The sequence below is a fragment of the Heterocephalus glaber genome, unplaced genomic scaffold (assembly GCF_053883595.1).
Source record: "Heterocephalus glaber isolate CG9 unplaced genomic scaffold, H.glaber_assembly_v1.0 deba00000678, whole genome shotgun sequence".
NCBI classification, from domain to species: Eukaryota; Metazoa; Chordata; class Mammalia; order Rodentia; family Bathyergidae; genus Heterocephalus; species Heterocephalus glaber.
Window position 1 is genome coordinate 2,183,399 of NW_028258157.1, and position 24,976 is coordinate 2,208,374.

Consider the following 24,976-nt stretch of genomic DNA (forward strand, 5'->3'; position numbering starts at 1 on the left):
AAGAACTTGTGAACGTGGGGACCCATGGACCTGGACACCGCAATCTGACTCCCACCACTGCTGCCTCTGTCAGTTGGGGCTGCGTGGGACTAGGAAGCACAGAGGAGCCATTCTGAAATGGGGGTGCCCTGGGGAGTGTGCTGGTGTCACATTCGAGGAGGCACGCTCCTAAAGGTCGAGGGGGAGGTAAGTTGTCCACACAAGTTTGCCCAAGGGACTGACTCCCACCTAGTAGCGGATCCCAGGGCTCACTGTTGAATATAAAGTTCTTTAACTCTGTGAGGCTTGCTAAATGGTTTCATTTGTTCCAAGACACTCACTAGAAGGGTGGAAGCCATGGCACAGAGAGAGTGAGGAGACGAAGTTCAGCCTCCTCTGTGCTCCAAGGCTCCTTTTATCGAGATGGTTGTATGAGTCTTTGGCTCCACTGTGGAAACCCTCTGAAGGATCTTGGGGCTGACATACAGGGAGAGGCTGACTGAGGCTTTTAAGAAATGCTTTTAAAAATCTGTTTTGCATTCTCCACCCCCGTGGGATAAAAATATTGAAGATTCTTCACAACAGTGCCTTGAATTAATGCTTAGGTTTTCCCAGGGCATCCTTGGGAAGAACTCATGAGAGTCCCCTAAAGGCAGGGTTTCTTCCTTCTACAGAGGAAGGAGCAGTGGGGACCCTTCCCAGCCCTTAAGCCAGGAAAAGTGCCCCAAGCCTGAGAACGCCCTGCTCTGTCTACTTCTCCCACCTGTCACTGGATAGAGGATTTCAGGACAGCACTGAGCTCAGACTTGTTAATTCAGCATTGCCGGTCAGGTCAGCACCACCCACTGAGTCCCCCAGTCTGCCCCTCATGTCCTCTGTCCCTAAGGAAAGTGCTCTGCACCTGCCCTGCCCCTGCCCTGCCCCAAGCACTCCCTGCCACCAGGGCAAAGCAGCATCCGGCCCTGCAAGGGAGGCAGAGGCAACCTCCAAGAAATTTCCCCAGAGCGTCTTATTATAGCTTGCTCAAGTTATTCATAGTGTTATACACTGCCAGTTGTAATCATTCCTACAAATGACTTATCTACCAGAATTACATTCTCTCATGTCAGGAAATGTATAATTAATAGCTCATCATCCACAACTCAAAGATGTCTTTTCATATTATTAGGTCAACAAATACTAAATTGAATGTGTCTGCCCACATATTTACAAATTTATGGGCAACATTGCAGGAATGGTGAACAAATTGTTTAAAGTGCACTTTTTAAGCCTTCAGGAGAGTTTTTCAGTAGGATCCTGGGTCAGCCTCCTTTCCAGAGAGGGGGGGTCGGGATTTATCCATGCAAGTCCTGGCTGAAATACGTGAGAGCTACAGGTCTCCCGAGAAACAGGGAGAACACTTAAGATACCAGGCTCTTGAGTTCTTGCTTTCCCCAGCATCCAAAGGATGGTAGATCAGTGCGACACAAAGCCTGGCTGGACTTTCAGGCTCTCTGTGAGGATGGAAGGCTCTGCACCTGAGGGGGCAGCTACTTTGCAGGGTATGGCCAGGCCCTGGCTGGCTACTGGAAGAAATCAGTTTACCAGATCGATGCCCTTCACTTCTTTCCAATTCTTAAAACTACAATCTACCTGAGAACAGGAGAAGCTAAAGTATACATAGGCAGGAAAGCAAAACAGAAGAGTCAGCACAGCCTATATCAAAGAAATTTTCAGAGAGACATTAAGCAATGCACGGCAGCAGCAGTTCACCCCCAGTGAGTTTCTTCAAGCCCCGACTTCATTGTTATGGGTGATGGGACCAATAGAGAATCTTCCAAAAGCTGTTGTGAAGGTCAAACCGGATAATGCTTGGGAGTAGCCAGGACCAACAGCGCACAGGAAACGATTAACGGTTACCTGTTGTGCAAGGAGACAGTCAAAATAACTATGCTTGATTCTCCAGACCCTCCCAGGACACCAGACTCCATGTAGTGCAGGCCGCAAACAATAATTTTCAGCCCATTTCACGCAGGGTGCCAGCTTGTTCATGTCAGTAACTGTATGGTAAAGGCCTGCATAGACATACAGATATGCTGTTCACATAAATGCTAAATGTAAGAGCGTGAGTTAATGCTAAATATAAGTGTAGTGTAAATCTAAATGTTCTTAAATGTGCTTAAAAGGTTCTTCATTTCAAGAGTAATGAAATATTCTTTATTTTATATATCCTCAATTTTAAATAATAAAAAATAGGTTTCTATACTGTAATTTTAGACAATGAAAATATCTTTCTGATTAAAAAATATGTTGCAGACTGAATTTTGTAAATAAGTTTGGGTATAATTCTTGGTTTCTATGTATGGACAATTTAAGGTATGAAATCATTCTGGGAACAAATTACACACTTATAAAAGGTTTTGTTATTGTGCCTAGATGCTCATCAGCAGACGAAATGGGTAGTGAAAACGTGGCATACATACACGGAGGGATTCCACTCAGCTGTAAAGAAGAGTGAATTCAAGCCATTTGGAGGAAAATCCATGGTTCTTGGGATCATAATGTTAAATAAAATAAGCCAAATACGGAAAGTTAAATATCAGCATTGATCCTCTCATATGAGAAACAGAAAATGCAAGTAAATTAAAGAGGAGAATATGGAAGTGAAGGGAAGAACCAGGAGGCAGATGTTTAGGGGAAGGGAAGTGGGGATCTGGAGGAAATGGACCAGAGGAGCAGGGATCAAAGGTCACCCAGTTATGATAGGGTGATATAGATTAGGCCTGGATGTAGGTACAGATATGGATTAGATATGGATTGAAAATAGCTATAGGTAGATGTCCATTAAAGGTGTAGATTAGGTGTAGCTATCATTGTAGACATAGGTTAAGTTTAGATATAGATTAGATATAGACATAGACTAGGTGTAGATATGGATGTAGGTATCGCTTAGATTTAAGTTAGATTAGGTGTAGATACAGATGTAGGTACAGCATTGATTTTGGTGTAGATTAGGTGTAGATACAGATTAAATACACATAGAGAAATCAGTGCCCCAAGATGAATGTGTCACAAGTATGTACCAACAAAAATGTAAAACTATGTTTTTGCTGAATCTTTCTTCAAACAGAAAGACAATGCCTGTGGTTCACGGCCCCTTTCTGTTGCTCTCAAATGCACACATTGTTGTCTCTCTTGCCTTTTGCTTTAAGTTCCTTCTAGCACGAGAGACTAAGAAAGCCTTGTCACAGAGAGAACAGTCTTTTGAGGCCCTTGTGGAGTGCGCAATGCAAATTCTAATTGGCTGGACTCTCACACTGCTTTCCAGGGCAAACATATCTGGGTTAACATGAGACACTTTTTCTCTAAATCTAGTTCATGGATCCTTCAATATTGTGTTTTCCTTATTTAAATTTATGGTTTTGTTTTTCCTAGACATAGGCATATTCAGCTGCAGTTGATATTAAATAACTTCAATTTTGAATTTACTCTTCAAAGCTTTAGGTGTTGTTTTTTTCCCCAGTTTCTGTTATTTAAACCTTACAAAGACATAAACTGGTATTGGAACTAAAATAAATATTCAGTAATGCGAGATGTTGTTTAACATTCCTCTACCTTCTCACATCTTGCAAATGTTCATATTCAGTCAAACAACAACAAATGTCTTTTTAAAAGAACAACATAAACTTGTATGGAATCAATTTGACTATGGTGAATCTGAGTAGACCAAAGCTTTTGTAAAGGTATTAATACGCTTTGGGCCCAGTTTAGCTTTCATCTGGTTGAAACATTCCTCTGCTTCCACATGCTGTGCCGAGGGTAAATATTTGTAAATGTAGGATTAGTAATCAAAGATGCTATTGCAGTGTAAGTAATTTTTAATGAACTATATACTCCTAAATTTGAAAGGTGATTAAATAAGTATTCTATTTTTCTAGAGTTACCAAATGATGAAGTGTCTATCATTTGTTTAATGAAAAAATGGAAGATACAGTAGCTCAGGATGTATGGACAGCTATCACCATTGTGGTTTTGGCATGGTAAGGCAATGTAAAGAATAAGCAAATGGATGAAGAAAGTTTGACTGGAAAAATTCAATTCATCTCACTTCAAGCAGCGGTGTCATCAATTATAAATAAGTTGCACTCTCTTGAACTGTAGTTTAAAAAGTAGAGTCTTGTGAAATTCACATCTTTGAATTTGGTCAATTTCTATTTAATGGCATGTGTCAAATAGATAAACTATAAGTAATTAATTATCTAATAGGAAGGTGCCACCAAATAATCATGGGAGAAAAACCATTTTTATAATGAGTCAATTACTTTCATTCTATATATTTATTTACCAATAAATTTGTTCAGGTTTGTCTTTCCTCCCAGAATTCATTAAGATCTTTAATATGGAAACATTTGGAAAAAAATAGGTGGGGAAATAAGTCATTAGTAGGAATCTCTCACTACCCTAATTAAGATGTTGAAGATTACTTTAAAAGCTTACATTCTTATATATTTACTTTAATATGTGGCAGAAAAAAGATGGGGAAATTTACATCAAAATTACACACCATGATTCACTTGTACATTATAAAATTGTATAGCTCCTATGGTGTTCTGATTATCTTCAGGATAAACACAGGTTACACAGATGGTTACATTACCATGACCAGGTGAAATTCTCACAAAAGCAGTGAGCTGAATACCAATTTATAGCATGCAAGACTGCCCAGACCTAGACTTTTTATAGTAAGATGGAGAACTCTTGTACACTTGACCTTCAAATCCAAACAATGGTTGCCCTGTTCTTTGTATTTCTGACTTTTCTTACCCCTCCCTTTCCTCCTCTAAGTCTTACAGCATGAAAGTGGGCCCTCTCCAGGTGCTGGGCTCAACTGAATTACTTGTATTCAAGGATGGCTTTAGGGTTCCGTCCTTTTTCCATGACTTGAACACTTGAACCTTGTCCTTTTCATAGAACAGTCAAACATTCCATTTAAAAGAGTCAGAGGCTGGTTCTAAAACATGCCAAAACATTTTCGTTAAAGGACGACCACATCTAGATATTTGTAAATACTGGAAAGTTCAGCAAGGTCCAAGCATTGAAACTATATTTTAGTGATATATGTATGTATTACACAAAGGAAAAATGCTCCAAAACCAGAACTGAGACAGAGTTCAAAGCTTTTCATTGCATTGAGAACAAAACAGCAAAATGCAAGTACTGTTCACTGTCATTATCTTTCCATACAAAAAGGAATAGTATTTGATGTCACTAACAAACTAGTCAGAAAAGACAATAAAATGATTGTATTTGGAGATGAAAAGAATTTACTTAATGAAAAAAGTCACATGGTTTTCACTTTATTTTTAGATCACCAAATGCTAGTTTTAAAATTTTTATTACAGTTTGTACTCCTTTCCAAAGACTGAAGGTTGGAAGGCACTGCTGTAACATAAAATGTGGAGTCCACAACTCCTACTCGCAGCATTTCTGGCCAATGTGCCTTGTCATTGCAGAGAGGGAGCCAATATCAGTGATTGTCTCCATGCTTTCATTCTTTTTGGTGATGCTGAGCATATTCCCCCATGTTTAATTAAGTATTGTTACTTGATTATATTTAGAAAAATCTATCTTCCCATTTCCCAGCCTCAAAATGTGGATTGAATCCACACATCTTGATCAGAACTAATTTTCCATTCACTGTCTTCTCCACCCTGTGCCAGAGACCATGAATGGCAGTGTACGAAACACCTTCCTACCACCATTGTTGGGACGTCTCCTCAAATGCTTATTCCAATGGCCTGATCCCTAGCCTACGGTCTCTATTCCACTGAATTTATGGCTGGACTCTCCTCTGCCAGATACTTGTAAGTGATGTGAGTAATCACAGGTGACTGAGAAAGACTCCCTGACAAAGGTGTAAGAAGCACCCGTGAACGCCAGACTTATATAAGCTCCATTCTCAGCATAACACAGCCACCAGTGCCCTGAACCAACCTTCCAGAGGTCAAAGCCCCCTCTCAAATATCTTCCCAAAGCATCCAGGGCAGAACTGCCTGTGATACGAATCTCTTTTATGCTTTTTATGATGGGAGAAATACACACGGAAAGTAAGCTGCTCACAATCCAATCTGATCTTCAGATGTTTACCCTTAATGGTCATTCACTTCCTCTTCAGCACATATCCCATCCTCCCCAGGGTGTAACACACAGACACTGGTTAATGACTGTGTGCAGTATAAGTTGAGAACCACAATGGCAAGGTTGAAGAGGTACATGGAGAAGCAGAAACTAACTCCACAACAACCCTGTAAAGAAGATAATGAGCTAAGGAAAGTATGGGAGAAAAATACTGATGCCACAGGGAGGAATGGATAACCCTTAGATAAGGCCCTGAGTGTTTTAGCTTTTGCCCCTAACAAATGTATACATGGGATGTTCACTCCGAGGAAGAGGTGTGGCTGGGCCTCCCATGGGTAAAGACCAGACAGTAGGGAGGATGAGAACCTCAAGGGAAGACATTCATGCTCCTCCTACACACCACACACTGTGGAATGAGGCCCAGGATTTTTATTTATGCCTTGCAAAACCGTCAGATGCAAGTTCTCCTTCCCATTTTCTCTCATGAGGAACCTGGCTCAGGCAGGCTTTGGGAATATCCAAGCTCACACAGTGAGTTGGACCCTGAGTCAAAGTCCTGGTCTCCATCTGCTGCCAGGGGTCAGGCTCTTCCTGCTTGTCTCCATTCTAGTTTTAAATGGAAATATTTTGCAGAATATTAAGAACTGATTGTTAAAAAGTTTGGTTACCTTTCACGATCTTATAATTCACTTTAGTTCCCAGCTTGTTACATATTTATTGTGTTTGTACTTGAATTGTTTTACACAGTAACAGTGCAATGGGCAGTCACAGCTGCAGCTGCAGCTTTCACCACTGCGGCATTCTGACTGCCTCAGACGCCTGCTTGGGAGACTTCCCCCCAAAGGCCACTCCCACGCTTCCCAGAAGCCTCTGTTGGGATGTGGCTCGCGTCCGGGGTCTGCATGACTCACACAGAGGGCACTGCCTTTTCTTCTTCCCATGCCTGGCATCATCACGCTGTGTGTTTTAAGGTGGTCTCAGGTGTTCCTCACAAACAGGTTCACACAAGACAGACTTTATCATGTGCCGAGTCCATCCAGCATTTCACTTCTGCTCCATTGAACTTGTCCTGTTTTCTTTTAGTCACGTGAGCTCTGCCAGTGTCTTACTTTAGCTCCCTGTAGTGTCGTCCCCGAGTGGCGGCAGCTGTCTTCTATCAGAAAGTCCCTTGCAGGCATACAGCACCAAGATGCTGGACACCCAGCCTCCAGAGTAATTTTGCTGTGAAGCAAATGTACCTTGTGCTTGGGAACCACTGTCTTAGTCATTTTCTCACCTTGGGATTATGCACTGACACACTGAATTTGAAGGAAGTGGGGTTTATCTTGGCTCGTGGATTTCCAAGGATTCAGTTGTAGTTGGTGGCTCTGAGACAGGCAGGGTCTGGTGGAGGAAAGCTCAGGTTATGGCAGGCAGGGAGCAGAAAGAAGGGAGGAGCTGGAAGGCGGAAACACCCTTCCAAGTCACACCCACACTGAGCTTCCAAGCAGGCCCACCTCCCAACAGCATGTCAGCTGTGAATGCAATAGGAGAATCTACGCCTACTCATGCCATGGTTCAGTCACAGCCCAAAGGCCCTGCCTCTGCACATGAGACCCCTGGGGGCCACTCTGACAAACATGCAGAGTAAAGACAATTGTATTCTACCCTCTTCCCTTGAATCTCATGGAAAAAAAGAAATCATAAACAAAAACAAATATGCATACTAAATGAAGAGAGAAAAAAACACCAGTGGGGTGCAAATTACGAGGAGAGTGCATCAAATACGTGGAGCATGTTGCTATAAGATGCTGAAATCAGGTACACATCTCAGCTGGGTCCACATAGCATAGAATCAGTAAACATGGGTGATACCAGTCATGGGTGTTTCAATAATAAATGCATTTATTACAGATATAAGCTCTGGAAGTTGGTGTGGTCATAATATTACTGGAAAATGTCCATAAACAGTAGAGCTGGATCTAATGCTCAAGGGCATCCTCCTTATTATTCTCTTCTCTCTCAATTTGTATGCATTTTATTATTATTTTTTTTTTAGTCTTAAGACTTTAATGTACATTATGCTCTTGGAAAAACATCTCCAAGGAAACAAGAGAAACTGAAGTCTTAACCAGCAGGGATTCTCATTCAGAAACCTGCTGTGAGCCCCAGCTTTAGAAGATGATGGCACCAGGACTTAGGAGTACAACAAACAGGCTGAGGTCAGCATGGAGGGCCTATGTGTCCATCTAGAGGTAGACTGCTGCCCACACAGCACAGCAGGCATGCCCTCAGGACTCCCAGGAGAGCAGAAACTTCTTCGCTGATGACAGACCGTTCCACAGGAGGGTGGGAAGATTCAGGCTGCCCAGTCATTTGCAGGGTTCAGAAGACAACTTTACAGGGCCTAAGAAGTCTGGTTGGGACAAGAACTCTTCGTTCTATTGTTGTATCTCAGGTCTTCAGAAACAGTCATGGGAACTCTTGTGAGGAATCAGGGCACATGGGAGGGGTGCCAAATCTCTCTGTGTCTGAGGCTTTGGAATGCAGCTGATGGTAGGTGATAGCACCAGGAGGATGTCTGAAATCAAGGGCCACTCCAGTTTGGGAGATAAAAAACTGGAGCCTCTGGACAGGACAAGGGGATTTAGGGGAGAAAGCTGAAGAAGACTTCCTTGTCACTCACTTCCCAGTCGAGGTTCACTAACCCAAGCTTTCTATCACAGACACCCATTCAACCAGGGCAGGTAGAAACTGCAGCTCATTTCCCCTGTGAACCTACATTTAACTTCCAAAAAATCACCCACTGATATCTCTGACTCCCAAGGCAATCCAGGGTTTCTTGTTCCCTAATCATCCTATAGAACAAACGATCAGTTCCTTGGACTTTCCGTTCCACTTCTCATCATAAGGAATGAGGATGCTACCAAGGCAGGTCTGTCCCAAGTTTCTGTAAAAGCTTGTCGGCTGAGCCAGGACCAGGAGAACAGAGAACTCACACATGCTTTTGGCATGGCTACGGCCTCTTTTGCAATGCAGGAATTTATTCATTGGTGAAGAAGGGACTTCTGGCTCCATCTTTGCAAGACTGCTGCCCTGGAGCAGTCCCAGGATAAGAGCAGGTGAATGGAGAGGCCAGGGCTGCATTCATGTGGGAAGGGGCCTCTCACAGCTCGTGTGTTCACAGGGTTAGCCAGTCTCGACACCCTCTGGGAGCTCCACCACAGGGGCACAGTCCTCAGGCTCTGAGACAAAGTCCCACCGAAACTTCTTGGTTGGGTGGGCTTGGAAATGTTCAGCTTTCTTCCTCAGGGTGGGATCCACAGCAATGCTGCAGGCTGAAGAAAAGAAAACCTGTAAGGTGCTGGTAAGGAAGTTGTCTTGAGAGGCAACGTCCACAAAGAACTCAGCAGGGATCTCACCAAACTGGTGGTACAGGATGGAGATAAGGTTGATGTACAGGGTGTGGTGCTTCACCATGGCTGCTTCTGACCAGCACAGGAGGTTCAGGAGTTACTTTCAGTGCTCAAATGCTTCATACACATTGCCGAGCAAGAAACACACAAAGGCAAACGAGTTCATTGAGCACATCCTGGGGGCCCTGGGGAACTGCTTGCTGAGCAGTCTCCAGTGCATAGCTCAAGTCCACACTGTGCCCAGTTATCTCTGCTGGTGTAGCACCCACTGGGAACATCTGAGTTACCACTCTGAAGATCAGATCTCTGTCCCAGCTCTGGGTTTCATCTCAGGCAACCGGGCTAGGCCCTCTTGATAACTTTTGCACTCGGTGCCACAGTGGGGTAGGCTCTGCCCCACCCGGGCCTTGGTGTGCCTCACGGAGAGTCCAGGCAGCACTTCTGAGAAGGCACAGATCTGCCGGCTATCGGGCTGCAGCCTCTCCATTGTGGCCTCACTGACAAGGTTGGTGAGTGAGATCTATTTCTTGAGTGTGGCATACGGGTAAGGTCCCAAAACTGGTCCCGCTCCTGCAGATTGGCCCTCATAGCTTCCACTTCAGCTTCTGGGGCCCAGACAAGTCTACCTCTTCCTGGAGAGCATTCCAGTGCAGGCCTGTCAACCCTCACTGCTGCAACCTAAGGAAGAAGCCCATACGAGGATCCACGTCCCTAGGACTGGCTTTGTCCACAGAACTGTAGTGAAGAAAGTGGACGCCTGGTGGGATCATCTTCACACCTCAGAACTTGGGTCCTACCTCTCAGGAATTATAGTCAATGCCAAATTTGGTCCCTTTGGAGACATTCAGGATGACCACAGTGGCCCCTTCAAAGAAGAGGCGCTTGGCTAGGTCAGGATCCATCTTCGTGGCAACCATGGTGCCAATGGTGGGTTACCCCGAAAGGAGAATACTTCTTGTCTTCTGAGAAAGCTCCTCACCCCTCACTTGGGTACCGCGGACTTGTATGCATTATTTTTCTACTACAGGGTATCATACATGTAAAGTACAGCAAAGGCAGGAGTGAACCCCATGATATCTCTAATGGCATTACCCGAGTATACACCAGTCAGTAAAATACAGAAAAAATAGTGTGAAGTGTGTTCACGGAAAAAAAATCTATGTGGAAGAATCTGTGATTTGTACAGGTCAGAACAGCAATCACGAGTAGGACGCCTCTCAGCCCACACCATCATTGTCAGATGAAGGTAAAAGAAAAGCTCACCAATTTGTGAATGGACAGCATAGGAAGGAAGAGGAATTAACATAGCAAACAGAGGAGTAACTCAGGGGCCAACACTTCCAACTAAGTAATAACAAAATCAAATTTTATTTTTAAAAGGTGGGGTTAATGTAAGAATACAAATGAAAGATAGGTATGGAAATAAAACCTGGTAGACTTGAATCTACAAGTATGACATTTACTAAGTGAAGGAAGGATATATTCAGAAACCATATTCAGAAAGGAATAAAGTGGATCTCTTTCTTGCTCGAAACAACATTATTTACCAAAGAAAGAGAAGCAATTTGTACACATACCCAAATGAAAACATATGGGTAACTTTGTACCCAGCAGCTGTTTTAAGAGGGGCACCGTGGGACATTCCCAAACAGGCACGGCTTCAGGAAATCGAGAACCCGTAGCAATAACACATTTTAATAACAAAAGTCACTCAGATAAAGCACGGGTCCAAATCAAAAGAACACAGAAATGATGCCATTTTCCTCCTCAGAACCTGCCTTGAGATCGTCAGTGTGTGATTTGAGTTCTGCCTTTCTTTTCCAGAATCCCCCCATGCAGTACACAGGTCTGTGTGCACTCACTCATGTGCAAAGACAGATGTGTGTCATGTTTACACAGCTGGGCTGTCTCTGCCTGCCCAGGGGCCTGCAGGGATGGCCCACGCTGGAATGGGTCTCCTCAGGACTCTTTCTTCTCCTCGCCTGCAGGGCTGAGTGGATTCATGGAAGGATCCGTGTCCACCCTGTGGTAATCGCTCCTGTACACAGGTAGACTGTTCGCTGCTTTGCCTGCTTAGCTCTTGTCTGAGGTAAAAGGTACTGATTTCCTGTATTTGTATGCCTAGCCCCGGAGACTCTTCCTGCCATAGATCAAAACCTGCATTGTTATTGACCACTGCTTTCTGGGAGGCAGTCCACAAGCATTCAGAATAAAATCGTAGATTCTTCTTCTGAAATTCACATTACTTTAATGTCATCTGTGGTGGGCTAGTCATCTGAGGCCAAAACACGTCTGTGAGCCTCCTGTCCCCTGTGGAGGGATCTCCTCAGGGTCACGCCTCTCTCAGCAGCCCGCCAAGTGCAATGAACACCTGAGTGCCAGTCAGACATGCAGCTGCGAATTTCGCTTTTCAGACCATTTGGACCCATTCTTTGAACAGCACATGCTTCCCTGTATCCTTCCAATAACTTCGTCATACATGGCTATAAGAAAACACATTTTCTGACATTTACAAATTGCTTACTACCTTTTGCAGTAGCAAAATGGTGAGAAATAACTCACATATACAAAATTAGACAGTGATAAGCCAGTCAGTCCACTGTTATCTGTTGTACATGTCCATTGTAAGAGTTTTTAAAAATTACTTAGGCATAATTTATTTGAATTGTTCTAATGCCAAGTAAAATGAGTTTTTATCGAAGAAAGAAGCTAGATATTCATCCGGTGTACTTCTGTCATTTCCATTCCAACACACACTTGGAATAGGAAAGCTGTCCTGATTCACCGACGTAAGAGCAAACATGCTAGAGAATACACTTATATTCAGTCCAGTGTTCTTTGATGTTCCTTTTCAGTTTGCGATGAGTTTCTATTTAATTCCTACAGTGAGAATGCAGAGAAGGTCACAAGAATACCTGGGGAGCTCATGGGAAAGCTCAAGGGTCAGTCAAGTAAATAAGTGTCCCTTCCTTCCTTCCTTCCTTCCTTCCTTCCTTCCTTCTGGGAAGGTGTTCAAGAGAGCATCCATATGAAGCTGTAGCTGTGTCCTGCTCCTTTAACAAGAGCAAATGGTGGATTATGCAGCTGCTGGCTAACCCACAGAAGGACGTTATTAGGGTCAGAGTTCTCTGTGGAGCAAAGGAAGAGGGCGGGAGATGAAAGCGCTGAACTTCGATGAATTCAGAGACTCTCTCTAGAAGAACAACAAGGAGTCCTGGGCACTGGCAATCTTAGTGACAGTGATGCCCTACTGGTGATGGCACATTAGTTTCCCCCCAAGATAGTGTGCTTTAACTCTCAATGGCCGCATTTCATAGTTTATTAAGCAATTGAAGTCAGATGCCTAATAAAATCAAGGCATACAGTCCATTGACAATGTATGATTTTCTAGAAATACAAAAAGGAGGAAAAATGGGATTGTTCTAAAGGTGATTTGGGTCAGATGAAGTTCTCTTACACTGAGCTCTTCCTAAAAAAATTTTGGCATAGTCATCTGATAGGATTATTTTGAATTTATTTTGATAGCAAAGAAAAAACTTATAAGCATTTTACAATTTTTCATCAGTCCATGTTTGCAGTAGGTGATGATCAGTCATCGTAGGGAACGGGCACCTGCACGTGACACATCTCCATTCTCCCTCCTCCATCCCTCCACCCTCTCTTTTATTTGCCAGCATCAGATTCATTTATCTATAAGAAATTATAAAGTTAGTTATCATATACACAGATCAATAGCCAGGCTAATAGGCCAAAGCATACATAAGACACGTAAGACAATTTACTATATCAAGGTGCACTTTTAGAGATATTGTCCGTGGTGGATAACTACAACTTTTTCACTCTCTCCTCTTACCTGTCTCACTTCACACTTTATTTACATATTGAGTTTTTCATATAAGAGAAAACATCCAGTATTTAAGCTTGTGTGTTTGATTTGCTTCACTTAATATTCATTTAAGCATTTTATCTTATGTAGCAAATGAGACATGTTTAAATTACTGTATTTTATTTTCCAAATACTTCCTGCTATAAATTTAATATTCTAAAATTGAATTACTTTTGGAATTGTTCTGGGACTGAAGCTAAATATAATGTGACCCAGGTTTGGTTTAAGACCCCTATAGACACTCGGGATTTCCTAGAATAAACCTAAAAATCCAGCCAGGTTTTGAAAATCGCTGTTCTCCCCGGACCCATTAAATCAAGAGCACCTCAGGGCTGGACAAGACAACAGACGACAAGGATTCCCTGGACGACCCCGGACACACAGGCGTTTACTCCCACGGGACAGAAGTCTAATTCAGAGCCACATTCCGTTTTCTATCAAGGCTGGGGAGAAAGTAGCATAAGCTAATTTCTCATTACACTTCTTGCTGTACTTCACAAAACTGTGATTGTGCTCATCTTATGAAAACAAAACACGAATAACCAGGACAAGTAGAAACATGGTTTGCAGCGGAAGGTAACCTCTTCGGAGTCCCTGGTGGCACAAGAGGCACCCAAGGGAGACGCTCCGCTCCCTCAGTCTGCAGGTGGAGAGGAGAGAGAGCACCCGGCCCGCCTCCGAGGGGCGCACGCACTGCTGGTACCCTCAGATCCTGATGAGCCCCAAAGCCGTTGCCCACGAGTGCTAGAGGAGGAAGCATCCCAGCAGTGTCCTTTGTCGTCGCTCTTTCACGTTCCCGACGCTTACAATTTTGCACGTAAAGACTCAAACGAGTATCTTTGCCAAGCGCTTCTCATTACAACCCACTCATTAATAAACTTTGGATTAAATTATGGATAATAATGTCACACATTCAAAGTTGAAATATTGATTTCTTTGATGACCCCTGGTAGGCACACTATAATGTAACTTCCCCTCAAATTAATACATTGTTAAGAAAATAAAAACCTTGGCACTGTACTTTAACTTACAATATCTGTTTTAAAATCCAAGGTTATGTGTTTTCCTGTGTCCCTGAGTGGTAATCCATTTTATGAGATTTCCAAAATTTCTAAAATTTGCTTTATTATATTTTCTCAGAAGAAGATCATCTATAACTTGCATTTGTTTCTCATTAGGCTACATGCCACTACTGATAAAAGCTAAAAAGTTGTAGGAACGAGAGTCAGAAAGTTGAGGGAATAACGTCTAGACATTCCCAATTATACCTCTGTTGTTTTATCATTTCCAAGTACTCAAGGTGAAAAAATTACCTCTACTTAGAAAATCAAGAAAGTGGTTTAAAAGTTCATAGCTGAGGCTTTATTTATTTTTTATGAATATAATGACTTCCACTTTATTTAGTCCATGGGAATCCAAAACTCTGCTCACCCCTGGTAAGCTCTGGACTTTATCAGCCCTGCACTCGCTGCCACTTCATGAGCTGTCAAGATCCACTGCTGCGTGCTCTTGCTATGAAAGTCTTGGTAGGTGGAAATGCTCTGGTTGCAAAAGCACCAATTATTAGTGGGCTGAGGCAGCAGAAGGGCTGGCGGGAGGCAGAGCACCCATGTTGTGCAGCTGGCCAGCATCCTCCTGGGCACCAAACAGGGCACACGAAAGCTTGGGTTCCTGCTGCCATCCCAAGAAAAGCACACACATCCATGCTTTCCTTCCAACACAGGATTGCAGCAGAGGAGAGACACAAAAGGGCATATTTTCTTCCCAAAGGAAGGACCATAAAACATTTTTAAAAGGAATGTTTTAATCTCCACATTTAAATTGACTCTCATAGTGGCCCTAACCTATTTTTGCAACCATTTTACTTGAGTTTTTTGTTGTTGTTTTTGTTGCTGTTTTGTTGTTCTTGTTGCTCAAACAGCTCTACCACATACTTCCCCTTTGAAACACATTATTTGGAGTGCGAACTTAGTGAATGTAATTTTAATTGTACAGGCTAATGGTTTTTCTTTCCGCCATACTTCTATGGTTATTAAACAAAAACTACACAGGCAAAGCAAGCTGGTATAGAAGCTGAAATATCTGTGTATATTTCACACATATACAAACACACATGTACAAATATAGGTATATATAGAGAGAGAGGGAGAAAGTCTACTTCAACTCTGTCCCTTTGCTTGTTTAAAATAAGCATACGTGCTATTAAACAAATAACCCTTTACTAGCATGTTCTATAAAACACTAGTTTCCTTTGATAATTTACGGAGTAAAAGCTTCAGTGAGAATAATGAGTCTAGGTAAGTAATAAATATTTCATCATTTTATGCATTAAATTAATATATCAGCCATGTTGGGAGGCCTGGCTGTGCAGAAATGTGTTTAAAGAAATGCTGCAAAACCCAAGGTCCCGCACATGTGACCCAGACTTGTTTCCTACTTCCAAGGAGTGCTGAGGGAGACGCTGTCACAGTGATGCCAAGCCTTGATTACTGAAACTATGATAAAATGTATATCTGAGTATTGGGCTACTAATATTTTGGGGAAAATAGTTTAATGGAATTATTTTAAAACCAGGCTATTGTTTAGTCTAATTTTTCTGAAAAATGAATGCAAACCAATTTCTTTGTATGCTAAAGATGCGACTCCTGTCTTGTGTGCAAGCAACAGCACGGTAATAACGATGCCCTGCAATTTCGGTGCATCCAGTGTGACTCTGCAGCACTGTAACAGTGAATCCGGTGTAACAGCAGTAAGATGGCTGGCGATTTCAGTGTACCCATAAGTACAATTCTAAGTTATGTCTAAACCACAAATTTGTGAGTTAAAGAAAAAATGATAAATAGAACACTGAGAAAGGTAATGAAAAGAATCCAATAAATATTTAATCTCTAATTCAGCTGAAATTGGTAATTCAGTCTCTGAATTTAGGTTTTGGACGGTTTCCTGGAATTGCAACCATCTGACTAGAACTGAAAAATAAAACATAAGCTACTTTGTGTTTGCTGTCAGATTTAGGAGACAGTATTTTTTAAAAAACATATCTATATCAATATATTTTGGTCAAGTCCTTCTGTTATCGATTTATTTCGAGGAATACTCTAGTTTCCTGCTGAAGCTGCAGGTCTGAAATGCTGAGTCGCAGCGTTCACCTCTCTTCTCTGCGAGAGTAGGAACCCTTAACATGACAGTAGCTAGCTTTAGTTCCATTTGCGTGCAAGACATTATATTTCACGAGAGCAGCTGTTTCTCATGGAATAAGTCCAGGTTTTTTCTCCAGGATATAAACCAGCGACCTCATACTTCCAACGCAAGACCCATCTATCAACACTCTTTCTCTTGCAGGACTTGCATGACGCAGGATTCTTCATATGCAGGATTCACATACCCAGGGCTCCATAAAGCAGTGTCTCTTTTAATTCAATTCAAATGTGTTGGATGCCCATTAGACTTCTATAGCTATTCCTGTATTTACTCCATACTTTCTGGGAGAATTGGGATGCGTTTCAGCTTTCATCACACTCTTCCTGACTAGTCCAGCTTCCACCTTTTAAGAAGCTCGTGACCTTCGGGCAGATGTGTTTCCTTCTTCCCAAGTAACTTGTCCCAAACGCTTGGCTTCAAGCAGGCTGTCCTTTCCCCTTTGGGGCTTTCTCTTGGTGAGAGCCCAAGTGGAGTCAGCTTATACCAAGCCTTGTCTTGGGGCTCCCAAATGCAGCCTTCCTGGCTTGCATTATTTCTTTCTTCTTTACGCTCATTACCTTACTACACTTTTGCAGGGAAGGATAGCAAAGCCCAAATGTTTTAGATGTACTTCTACTCTAAATCTTCAAATAAGGCTTAAAGTGTATATTCTATTTGCTAGTGAGATATTGTTAAAATTGTTAATTTTTTCTTATAATTAAATCAACATATTATGATTTTTCTTTCAAATATATCTGGTTTAACTGTAGGGATAGAAAGATGTAGAGAGCTCAGGTTTTGTTCTGAAAACTATTTAACTCTGCAATTGATTTATGGCACTGCTACTGGCAGGGCCCTATGTCTTTCTCTGCTTCTGTCAGACCACATGTAAAATGCTTGCCCTGAATACTTCTCAGGCAATCTCAGAAGGAAAAAGAATGATGTAATGTCTGAATACGTTAGGGCTATTTTTTTTTTTCTGAAAATTTTATAATGATCCCAAGTTTTTAAAGGCTTTTGGATAACTTTTTAAATGGAATTTTGGAAATTACAATAAGGCATTATCTTTATTTGTTTACTTTTGTTTCATATTCTCTAAGAGGAAAGGTTGCTGGTTTATACATGAAGTTTCTAAAAAACAGCAAAGAACAAAGGAAGAAATGATGTGACTTACACTTTCTGACTTCCCAAGGTGAACGGCTGACCCAAGTGTGGCGTTGTTTGGCCCTGCTATGAGAAAACTTCAATATTTGGAATCAGCCATACTTGAAGTTGGAACTAGTGAGCCTAACATGACAAAATTATTCTTTTTAAACTTTCAGCGTTACAGGTAACCTCATATCTTGGGAACTAGGACACAGTACAATGCTAATGTTCAAGCTACGGTGCCATCTTGGACCATTGTATAACTACAACCATCTTTAAAATCATCAGCTGGGAAAATAATTCAGAGCATTGCAGCATAATTTGGCAGCCCACAAGCTGGATAGTTTTAGCACTTAGGACTTACTGACAGGATAGTATACGAAGGAATTATTGGTAAATGCACGTTCCCACTCTACGAATATAGCATGCTGCTCTGGGAACTTTTGCGTGTTTGTAAGACTGTGTACACTGAAGATACACATGTCAAAAAGACTTGGAACGTATGTGGGAAGATTATGTTTTTAAGCAGCTGTGTGCTCTAGTGGTGGGATTTTTTCTCTGTGTATTTATGTGAATGGAAGTCATAGTCTCCTTCCTCACCCATAACATGTTAATCCTTTCAAGATGATTCCACTTTCTTACACTTCTGTATAACATTATCATAGAACTGGCTTAATATTACTTTATGGTCAAGTCCTAACTTGTAACTATCCTTTTCACCTACATGACCAGACCTGAAATGTCTACTATGCGAGCCAGCATTGTTTTACAAAACATGTATGGAATCTTTTGTTTTTCATTTGAATTCCTAGAAAGAATTAGCAATCAGCATTATAATTTCAAAACTTGGCACATTTTAATCAAGTGATTGAATGCTCAACATTACCTGGACCATATGGATGGGTAAAAAATGTACACTTTGAACAGCAGTAGAAGTAATACTCATTATTAAAATTCCTTTGAGTATTAAATATACAAATTTTCCTTCCTCCTAGTACCTCTACTGCCCCAAACATCTGATAATAATACTGTACCTTGTGCATATTTACACGTGAAAATGCAGGTGTAACTAACATTGAGGAACCTTTTCCCACCCTGTGAAGGGACTTCTGTTGAAATGCCACACTTTACTGTTCAGAAACAAGTAACACCTGCAGGGGTCTCAAATGCCTCTCTTCAGAGCCTTGATGAATACTAATTTGAGCATTTAAATGTGATTTTTGTTGATATGGTTGTGACTAGACTGACTAGAAATCTCTATTAGGTTATGAGGATTCTGGAGAGCAGATATGCTGGGAAAAATTAAAACATGAATAACCGCATTCTTCCCTACTTTTTAATTGATTTTATATCTGGATGAAAATAGCATTAGCATTCTTCTCTTAAGAGCCTATAGCTAATTCCAAGTTATCTTTGAAATTTTAATTATAAGAGAATTGATAGAAATGTTCATAGTTCTTGCAATTATCTAAATTTGGAAACCCCATAGTTAATTCTATCCTTACATCTCAAGCCTACACATATATTTCAGTTGCTGCCACTGGTGCCCTAGTGAAGAGATTCTTCTCTCTTCCTTCAACAGTGCAGCAGGACTCTAAGCAGGCCAGCAATCACTGCACTGTTCTGTGCTTCCACCCCAGGGAGCCTCTCTTAACACAGGGCTCGCCCTTTCCTCCTCCACCCCGAGTTCCTGACGTGTTTCCATTAAGCTCAGCATAGGGTTTCCAACCTTCTAATGGTGCTCAAGTTCCTGCTAGGATATGGCCAGAATCTTATTAATTCCTTCCCCCAACACCACATGGAGATAGAGTTTTCTGTCTCAGGACTTTAGCCTGTTTGGTCCGGAAATTTAATCCTGACCCCTGGCTTGCACTTGCTAACTTAAAATTTTACACTTGAACTTAAATGTCACTTCCTCAGTAATGATGTTTCTGTTGGATTTTCTCACTGTCCACTGGTTTCCCTGCCCTTCTTGCAGGTGAGAAGACTTCTGTCTCCATGTACCACACTGATCCTTCCAGGCCTCTTCCTGGCTGGATCCTGCTCTTGTCGTGCTGCTGCCCTCTGTATTCCACCCTCCTCTTCCTCCCGTACCCAGTGCAGTGCCCAGAGCTCAGTGGGTGATCAACAGATTGGCTGAATGAACTATGAGTTTAAAGAAAACAGAAGAATTTCATTGCTAATTCTTCATTGATTGTTACACATCATTCTGATGTAGTTTACTCTTTTCTTCAAATTTTTAACATTTTGCTTTCTATAAAATAAATATTCTGCAAGATAAAGGCAAAGGAGAAAGTACTAGTTTTGTCAGTGACACGTGTTTCTAGAATTTGTATAGTAGCTCAGATTCAACCCTAATAGAAATTTTATGAACTAAGTTTTAAATTGAATCACTATGAATGTATGTAATTTTAAAAAGATGCATTTGACTAGCTGGATGTAGTAAATGGTATCTTTAGTCAACATGAGCTCAGCTCACATTACTTTTTCAACTAGTTTTTCTTTTTTTTGGTACCAGGGATCGAACTTGGGTCCTTGTGCTTGAGAGGCAGGCGGTGAACCGCTGAGCTAAATCCCCAGCCCTTCAACTAGTTTTTCACAGAAAGTGACTATAGCTTTTGCTAACCTTCCCCTCTATTCAAAAACTATATGAACAATATACCACTGTATATCATGGACAACCTTTCAGAATTGCTCACCAAGGCATTAACTATATAATATTCATAAAACTCTAATTCATAATTTAGTGTTTGATGTAGTTACAATCATACTCAAGCATTATTTTTACACCTATGGAAATGGTCCTTCCCAAATTGCTACATCTTGCAAGAGCAGTCATTTTTTAAAAATTTCTTTTCAGTGTTATTTTTCAAGAAATTTAAAAGATGTAGGGTGGTGTTTTTGGAAGCATCGATATTTACAAATGTAGTTCTCCACAGGAAACATCACAAGTAAATCCTGTTAAATAGTAAACGCCTGAGATGTAAAACTCCTACCTAAGGTGCTCTCAGTCTCCTCTTGCCTTATTTCCAGGAAGCTGGCATGGCAATTGTGGAAAAAGTAAAATCAGTGCACCACTTCTTCACACCAGTCAGAGAAAAGCATTCCAACATGAAGGCGATTTGCAGCTGGAAAAGCGCGTTACTTAACGATATTATAATTCAGTCACAGAATGAACTGCCAGAAAATATGGTGAGGTTTCTGAGCTTTGGATGCAATCTAAGCATCAATGTTTCTAATAATTTGAGGGCTAGAAAGACCCAATTTTGCCATTAGCTTTGGGTAATAGCACATGCTAGCTGGGTGGGAACAGTTGGGTCCTAGTGGATTTAATGTTGTCAGCTCCATAATTTGGGTATTTTGTGTTAGAAAGCCTGAGTGGGGTGGGGGTGGGGCCGAACCAGTGTGAACCAATTTTCACACGGGGAAGAACAAAAACAGGCATAGAGATTGTAAAGTGATCCTTAAAAGATGATTAACTCACAATTCAACTTCATTTCTGAAACAATATATGGCTTTTTGAGACTAAGAAGATAACTGTAATAAGATTAATGGAATCAGAGGCACTGTGAACTTAGAGTGAATCTATATTTCTGGGGACTGTAGTGGTTTCTTATTTACTCTCACAGGTGAAATTGTTTTTGTTTTTGTTTTTTGGTACCAGGGATCGAACTTGAGTCCTTGCATTTGCAAGGCAAGCTGCGGAACCACTGAGCTAAATCCCTGGCCCTCACTGGTGAAATTGTATCTAACATTGGCACTTAAATGTTTAACTATGGACGGTTTCACAGGATAAATAAATAACATTTACTTACTTCTTCCTTATTCCCAATGCTCTTTCATACACTTTATGCGCAACATCCTCACGATGCCTCAGAGAGGTAGATAGCATTGTTCTCACCTTACTGAGGGAGAGACTGATGTGTAAAGACCAGGGACAAATGTCAAGGCCGTCCGGAGTCACAGACGCTTGCCTGCTGGCTGCCACAGAGTCGCCCCCAGAATCAGGAGGAAAGGTCGTTCTTCTGTGCGAGCAGCAGTGAGCATGATTCCTTACTGAAGCATTTTAAAATGCAGCCCAGAAATTATAACTTGCAAACACAATCTTACAGTGTCTGTAGCACAATCACCCCAAGCACACCAGTGGGTGTCAGGACCCTGGCGGCTCCACCTCAGGAAAACAGGAGAGAGAAGCATTTTACTCCACTGGGCTGTAAGGGGCTGGTGAGCCAATGAAATACGCTGCCTGAAGTGATGTGTGAAAGGATTTCATTGTTCAGCGTGTATCTTTCCCTGCTCTGCAGATCAGAGAGTCTCTAATTTATGAAGCGAACTGCCGCTGGACCTCCCGATCTAATTTTGGAACTGGTGGAGAGCAGACTCAGGACACACTTGCTCACTTATATGCAAAATACTTTTGCATATAGACTTTACCAAATATCAAAACAAATGGATATTTGAAATGTTGATAAGCCAACTGTCAGGAGAGAAAATATGCATGTATTCTATTTTTAAATATCCTAGGATAATTAATAGTTGAATTCATGAAGTGGTATTAATGCCTCTTTTTTCTACTACATTGGTACCAATGTATCTTTAAGAACAGCAACAATGTATCACAAAACTGCTGTGCTCTACGCTAATTTTAATCTCGATCCTAATTCCTCATCCTGAGAGTTTAGCCTGCTGAAACATACTGTAGTTAGCATAAGGCCTTACTGGATTTACTAGGAATAAAATATTTACATTTTGAGTTTAATGTTACCAAGCAAGAACAAGCAGCTTCCTGTAATATCCAGGTGCAGTAAGGATTCTTGGTGATTTATTTCTACACTAGTGTGCAGAAGCTCTTGTACTACTGAAAGCCATTTTTTCTGCTGTGGACACAGTGGCCAGCGGACTTGCTGCCCCGTGTTCACTGCAGCCGACCTTGCGGCCGTGGAGGCGGAGCACAGCTGCCCACCAGACTCAGCGGCAACATTTCCGGAATGGAGCTGGGGCCGTCTCCTGCTTTAGGGCCTGGGAAGAGGTGGACAGGAGGGAAAATCTTCACCAAAACATCCCTGGAATAAAAATGGAGGGATGATTCTATGGACAGCATGTCGACAGACATCTGATTTGTCTTTGGAGAAGTGTTTCACGTCGACGCTCCTCAAAGCGCACAGTGCAGGCTTGGCCCTTCTACCGCACGATGCAGCACAGTCTGACAGGAAACCAAGGTGTTAGTTACCACCAAGAGCAGAGGAGCAGAGGGGCGGGAAGCCAGGTCTCGGGGCGAGGTGCCTGCTGAGAGTTTGCAGGAAAGAGGACAGGGTCGGGACTTCCAACGGCTGTGAGTCTGTCCACCCAGCACCGCAGGTCCAAGGGTGGAGCCTGGAAATGCACAGCTGAGCCGTGCTATGCTAGCCAGCAGTTCACTCTCTCGGACTGGGTGTGCCCCTGAGATCCGAGGGCCCCAGGCTGGCAGAAGGGTGCAGCTCCGTGTGAGCTGTGGCCTCGCCTTGGGGGTTGTACCCACAGACAGGGCGATACCTGTGGGCTGACACCGGTAATCACCAGTAAGTCCCTTGGAAACTTACAAGCTCCGTGTGCTCTGAAAATAAATATCACTAAAATTTAACAAACAGATGAGGAAAAAGAGGCTACTGGTGGTCAAAATGCATAGCCCAAATCCACACAAGTTGTTGACTTCAGAATCTGAGCTCTTTCCTTCCCAGCATTCCTATGCTGTACGCAGTATCATCTAAATTCCCACAGGGTGAGCATAGAGGCATCGGCGTACGATTTCAAGTGCTGGCTGTGCAGTGCACGTGTCATATGTGTGCATGCACAGGTGTCGTGCATAGACACCATGTAAAGCACACTGGAAGAAGCTATGCAGTGTGAGATGCGAAGAGAGCAGATCTACACCAAGAGGCCAAATACAAACCAACTGTCCCCATATTACATGTGTGAGCATTTGTTGACTGGTCTATAATTTCCAGGAAAAGCAAAACTGGTACAAATAAAGGCTTGTGAGGTAATGTTTTCTTTCTTCTTTTTTATATTTTTAAATTAGACTAAAAGTGTTTAAACAAAAGAAAAATTATTTTCATTTAACAAAAGATAAATAAAAGAGTTTACCAAGACATTGCATGGTACTTCATAAATATATACAATTTTATATTTTTATGTATGAGATGAAAACACATTTGAATTAAGTGAATAAATAAATACAAGTAAAGAAAAATTAAAAATACTTGAATGAACTTGGGAACTGTTATACATCTGCTTAAATTTTAATTCATCAATAATTATATTGCCATAATTTAGACTACGTTTGACTTCTTTCTTCCTATCTCTCTGGTACTGGGAATTGAACGCAGGAACTTTACACTGAGCTACATCTCCAGCCCTTTGCTACTTTTTATTTTGAAATAGAGCCTCACTAAGTTTGTTTCTGATGCTTTAGGTCTGCTCATACTCAAGATAATCTTACATGGTTGCTGATAACAGCAGCCTGGTGTCAAGCTTCTACCTTCTTTCACATGAGCCAGGTGCACCTTCATTGGCACCATTAGTCCTATTAATAACCCTACAGGGTAGATTCCAATATTACTCTCAATTTACACTGAGAAAATTTCTATGATCAATAATCTGTATGCAGTGAGTGACTTGAGGACAGAACAGCGTGACTTGGCCTAAGAACACTCTTATCCATTATGCAGTACTGACAGGCTCCATGCCTGACACAGGAAGGGCAGAGAATAGTTCTAAATCCTGGGAGCATTCCTGATGACTACGGCATTTCTTATTTCCCAGTAGCAACAAATCTGCATTTGAACATACTTTTAACACGTGTTAGTACTCACAGCCGATGGAGGAAAGGTACTAAAATGTAGGATGTTCATACTAAAGTGCAGGATGCTTAGGTCTACCTTGCTCCTATGCGATGAAAGGACACAAGAACATCGCCCTAGCTTATAGCTGGGATACTCTCTTCAGACAGAAAGTGTGGCAACAATGTAGCTTTAAAAGGTAGCTACATTAAAAATAATTATAGTTATGTAATCATATGGGCTTTTGGAAAGCAGGAAATACCAATGAGTTTTAAAGACAGAGGTTTCTTGAGCACCTACTATGTTGGAAGATAAAAATCTTTCTTCTTCTAGTGAAGAAGAATTATTATGTATGTTCACTCATGTATAATTGGCTCCATAACAGTACTTCCTAATTAAGGTCTTTTGGACCTTCACTTACAGAAAACACAAGCACACAGATGATATGAAAAGTG

At 41.7% G+C, this 24,976-nt stretch overlaps 1 protein-coding gene and 1 pseudogene across 3 annotated transcripts in view; both read right to left on the minus strand.

Moving 5' to 3' along the window:
* Positions 1 to 24,976, minus strand: part of Sema3a (semaphorin 3A) — a 453,595-nt gene that overhangs the window by 145,081 nt on the left and 283,538 nt on the right. The gene's annotated exons all lie outside the window — the stretch shown is intronic.
* LOC147829183 (protein AAR2 homolog pseudogene) lies at positions 30 to 23,850 on the minus strand (annotated as a pseudogene).